Genomic DNA, 5839 nt, shown 5'->3' on the forward strand with positions numbered 1-5839 from the left:
CAACCTTACTGTTCCTAAGACAAAACATTAATCTGTATATGATCTGTTTGTTTTCAGCATTTTAAAACAGCACTGGGCTCAGTACTCAAAGCCAAAACAGATAAAATTCAAAAAACTGAATATTCACAATAGAAAAAATGAAAGCAAAAAGGGGATTTGGCAACTCTACCAAACATTTTATATATACAAACCCAACACTACCATCTACAAGGTCTCTTAAATTAGCCACTCTTCTGAGCAATCAGTGCTCATGGAAATTTTATATGCTATATACTAAAAACCAACTGCAACATAAATTCAGTCCCTATTATTTGCATCAAACATAAGGACAAAAGGTTTGTGTTTATAGACTTAAAAGCAGCTGAGAATTATTTCACTTATTATGCTACTTCCCCTCCCAAGAATGCCATAAAAGAATATTTATTATATTAGAAGCCAAAGGAGTTTAGTTTTACAAAATCATCTCACAGCTGCAAAGGAACAGACATTTGAGGTATAGGAATGATTAAGTTTTGGCATCATACCTGGTGGGAAGTTATCAAATCAGTAGGCAGGAAAAAATACAAAAATAAGAACCAAGCAGTAAGACAGGAAGTCCTTTGGCACCCTAAAGAAACAGACCATTCCTACCAAGCAGAATCTGTTTCAAGGATTGAGCTAATATGCTCTGAGCTCTCAAAAGCTAAGAGTCACTAACTAGGCTGGCTGAGACCAAAAAGTAAAATTAAAGTGATAAAAGGGAGTATTTCCTGTACAGGGTGGCAATGGTGGATACTGTGCTGCTTGGAGGCCATGGCTTTCAGATAAGGGGAAAATGAAAGTCCTGACATTACAGATCATTCAGCACTCCAATGAAATAGTAGAGGGCATTAAACCTCATAACCTGGCCAACTAAGAGCAGTTACAGTCTGGCTAGCTAAATTACTTCTGCAGTTTCCGTTTGGTAGAATATTTTTCATTTCCCATCTTAAAGAGATGCTTTGGTTCCCCTCTAGAGGCTACAATACCCTTCATACATTTTAAGGGCAAAATGGATCATTTATGCTTATCCAGTCTGATGCCTGCACAACACAGATCATAGAATTTCACCAAGTGATTCCTGCATCAAGCTCACATATCTTTTAGAAAGACACCCAATATTACTGGCCCCCAAGGTGTTGTGAGCCAGTTACTGTTTGAATAAAAAGCATTAAAGGAGTACGAAGTACGTAGGGATTTAAAAATCAAGTACAGAGTTAGACCCAGATTCAGCAAAGCACATGCTTAAGTCCATCTCCATTCAGCAAAACACCCTAGTATATCAAGGCCCACTAAATTCAATGGGGCTTAATCACAATGCTTAAGTGCTTTGCTGAATTGGTGCCTTAACCCTTTAAGCAAGCCAGCGCTTTAAATATTCCCCCAAACCAGTTAACTAGGAATGCTGGAAGCAGAATTAGAGCAGCTGTGTTATCTCAGCAATCAGTGCTTCTCCATGACAATAAAGACGAAAAGGCATTGTTTTATCAAGAAATGGTGAAAAGGGATATTGAACAACACTAGCCTTTGCGTTTTATTTAAAAATAATATTTTAGGAGTTTATATTTATCTCAACACTTGGCAAGGTCCCTGCTTTAAAACCTCCCACACCAAGACAGAAATAGAATGCACGTTCTGTAACAAAAAACAGCTTCTTTCTATGCCTTGCCTTTTGTAGATGTTGCCAACGTCATTTGCCTTGAATATATTTTTAAAAGCAATGACTCAGACTGAGGAAGCTACTGTTTGGCATCTCTTCTCAATATAAGGAGTGGGTAAATATAGGATTCTTTTCCTCCAGGTATCCTGCTTTCAAATATAGCTAGTTTCCAAAGATGATCAAAATGTATGTGCGGCAAGAGTCCTGTGGCACCTTATAGACTAACAGACGTATTGGAGCATGAGCTGTCGTGGGTGAATACCCACTTCGTCGGATGCATGACGTTTAGTATGTGTTTAGTTAAATGCAGGGCTTTGGAGCGGAGCCCGGAGCTGGAGCACAGAGCAGCTCCGGAGCAGTGGAGCAGCAGGTTTTTGCCTGGAGCTGGAGCCCAGCTCCAAAGCCCTGGTTAAAAGGGCTTAATGACAGTCAATCCCATAAAAAGAAAAAGCTTTGTCAAAATAGACTTAAATGTGGGGAAAATTTTTCAGTAGGTCAGACCTGCCCATCTCATCTTAGTACTCTAGATCAGGGGTGGCCAACCTGAGCCTGAGGAGCCAGAATTTACCGATGTACATTGCCAAAGAGCCACAGTAATACATCATCAGCCCCCCATCAGCCCCTCCCCATCAGCGCCTCCCCGCTCCCAGCACCTCCCACCCACCAGCAGCATGGCCGATCAGCACCTCCCTCTCCCTCCTGATCAGGTGTTTCGTGGCAAGGAGGAGGCTTGGATGGGGAGTGGGAGGAGTAAGGGCACTGCAAGCTCAGGGGAGGAGAGGGGAGGGAAAGGGGTGGAGGAGTGGCAGGGTGTGTGGCAGAACCAGGGGTTGAGCAGTGAGCACCCCCCGTCACATTGGAAAGTTGACACCTGTAGCTCCAGCCCCGGAGTCGGTGCCTATACAAGGAGCCACATATTAAACTTCTGAAGAGCCACATGTGGCTCTGGAGCCATAGGTTGGCCACCCTCACTCTAGATAATTATTCAGATTGGTTCATTTGTTGAGCAGGATGAGAGACTTTAAATAGGCAAGAGAAGAATGAGAGTCTTGAGTATATACGAATAACTATATTTTATCCAAAGAAAAATTTTAAAAAGTTTTACCAAAACAAATTAAAAAAACACCCACATCACCACACAGGTGAGTTCCATGTTTAAGCAAAGACATCACAAACCACAACTGCAGGCTCTATTTTTTACACCCCGCCCCCCCCCCAAAAAAACCCAAAACAAAAAAAACAAACACATCTTACATATACATGTAAATGGAGTGAATGGGGGAAAAGCAGCCAAGAAAGGGGAAATCCCAAGACACTAGATGGCTTGCTTATTTACTCCAGTTTCAGTTCCAAGATTTGGCATGTGCACAGCTGCAACATGGCACATGACCTGATTTTAGGCCAGATAGCTTACTGCAGAATTTATGTACCTTTCTCTTCCCTCCACAGGTTCCATTTATATACAAGTCCATATGAAAGCATTGTCACATAGCTTCTTTCATCATCCTTTAACTCACGACCATGCTCCAAGTAATTGCTATAGAAAGATAAGCTGCTTTCCTGTAACCAACATTTATGTATGTTAATCTCTGAGAGGTCCAGTGTAGGTCCTTTGTTCCTGCTGCTAAAACACTAAGTGTATGAATTCACCTCTGCATTGGGATTCCAAATGACACCCTTTGCATCATTCAAATCTCACATTCAGCAATGCAAAGGGACTGCATCTTATACCTCAAAATAAGGGGTTCAATGGTACAAAGGGTCTGCACAGGGGTAGACTTCAACCTAACAGATGAAGGCAATAAGAATTTCATCTGCATTCTAGACCAAAGCTGAAGCAAGGACTGTAATTCCAGTTAAGGTTGTGTGACCAAGCAAGTTGCAGAAGTTGTCTAAATTCACTGAGCATCAAAAATGTGCTGAGCATTATACAGAACATGGCATAGAAAACGGCCTTGCCCCAAGGAGCTTACAATCTATGTTCTACTACATCTGGAACTAGGTATGTTAGGTATGATTTATTTCTAAACCAATCTGGTATTATCATATCTTTAGTGGGATATCATGATAAAGCACAAATCCAAGATCCTAGTCATGAAATATTGTCTCCTCAAACACACACCTCCAAAAGTAGCTTAATTCAAATTTTGAACGCAGATCACTGCATGATCAAAGTTAGCAATATTACGCTTAAAAAGCTAATGCAATTTTTCTAAGTAGTTACTTATTTTTCCACTTATCTGGGAAGATTGCCTTCTTTGCAGAAAAGGTGAAAAGGACTCTGGTGTACAGTGGAGAACTAGCAGCTGAATCTCTTGAATGGTACAGTCCTTCATATGTACCAATATAGCTGAAGAGATTTAGAGGCTCCAGATTCTCTCATCCGATGTTAGATCATCAATTTTGTCTGCAATTAGATTGCTGAGGCTGGAATTTCTTGAATAAGTTCTAAAAATACATTATTTTACAACAAACCTGGTGGCATTTAGTGCTTCATACAGCAATGTAGCTAATAGCACTACCTTTAGTAAATAAAACAAATGACCTGATCTTGTGAAAAACCCAGGCACTCTCAATTCCCAGTTATTTCTCATCCCAAGCTCGTAATACACACTGTGGGAGCAATCCTGCAAGGTGAAGAGCACCTCCTGTGAGCACTCAGCTCTCATAGATTGCAGTGGGAGTTAAAGGGACACACAGTACCTTGCAGGTGATGTCTGCAGATTGCAGGATCAAGCCCTAAAACAACTCTCACCCATCCCACAGCTCTGCTACTACACCTTAATTTTGAACTATTTCAACTCAGGATTACTAATCATGTCAAACTATCAGACTTGTGTGTTTTTTTTATGCCGTGATCAAAAAATATCCACCAGGGCCTATATAAGACCAAAGAGCTTTCATTTGAGATCCACTGTAAATATGAACCCAAATATAAGGAGACCGATGCATTAATCTACTAAATCCTAAAAAGGACAAGTTATTTAAAGACTCTGGGGCAGATTCCCCATCTGGTGTAAATTGAAATCAAGTGGAGCTATTACAATTTATACTAGCCGAGAATCTATCCCAGCTATCTATTCACCAGATATTGTATTCAATCTTCCTGTGTGAACCGGGTTTCTACATCTAGTTGAGCTATTCAGCAGAAAAGCCATATTACCATTTTCCAGAAAACTGCAGCAGCAACACTAATTAACATAAGTTAACTAGTTAAGATGCAGTAGCTTTTAAGGAGCAACTGCTTCCAACCCCCTGCAGTCAAATTATACTGAAATATCTAGTATCATCCATAGAGGAGGGAGAGCATTTATACCCTCCCAGTAGACATTTTGTTCAGATTAGTAGCCCAAGACTATAGCTCCAAGGATATGAGGGACCCTGGAACCTGACAATTACTTCAGACAAAAGACTGGTTTATGAGCCACATGCTTGTTTCAAACAGCTCTTTTAAGGGTAGCCTATTGCCAATGTTGCTTAACCTATTGTGCATGGAAGGAATGTTCTCTCACAGAACATCTTCTAGTTTAACATCTTGAAAGGTCAATGTCTTTGCCACGGTTTCAGATTCTCAATGAAGTGTTTGGGTTCTGCAGGAATGCGCACAGGGGGGGTGGGGTGGAGGGTGTGTGTCTGTCTGTCTAATGCTGATGTGGAAAGAAGATTGATTTTCTTCCTGAATCTGGATTATGTTTAGTAACTAGATAACAACAAACATCTACAGAATATTAAGTTATACAGAACAGCCTGCGTATATCAGGAATAGCATCATAATTATTTTTGGTACAGTTACATAAAATTCTTAAAAAAAAAAAAAAAAAAGTAACACACACCAGTTATAAATATTCTTAAATTTACTCTTAGTGGGTTTCAAGTGAGATAACCACTGCATGCTGCTAAGACTACATTATAAGGGTTTGACCCTCACATCCAGAGGAGTTTCTGTTAAACTTACAAGGAGTCACCAGGGTGCAGATGACAGGAAGTTGCTACGCAGTTTTACAGAAAGCAAGACCCAGAAAAGATTTAATCCTTACTTCTTGTTTCTCTAACAGTGTATATGCACAGTGACTGTCTTGCAAGAAAATAAGCCATTACTGATTGTAGGATGATGTTTTTACAGGCCACTATAGTGTTCAGAAGAGGGCAAAAAACAAGGAC

Source organism: Mauremys reevesii, linkage group 5 (genome assembly GCF_016161935.1).
Source record: "Mauremys reevesii isolate NIE-2019 linkage group 5, ASM1616193v1, whole genome shotgun sequence".
Classification (NCBI taxonomy): Eukaryota; Metazoa; Chordata; order Testudines; family Geoemydidae; genus Mauremys; species Mauremys reevesii.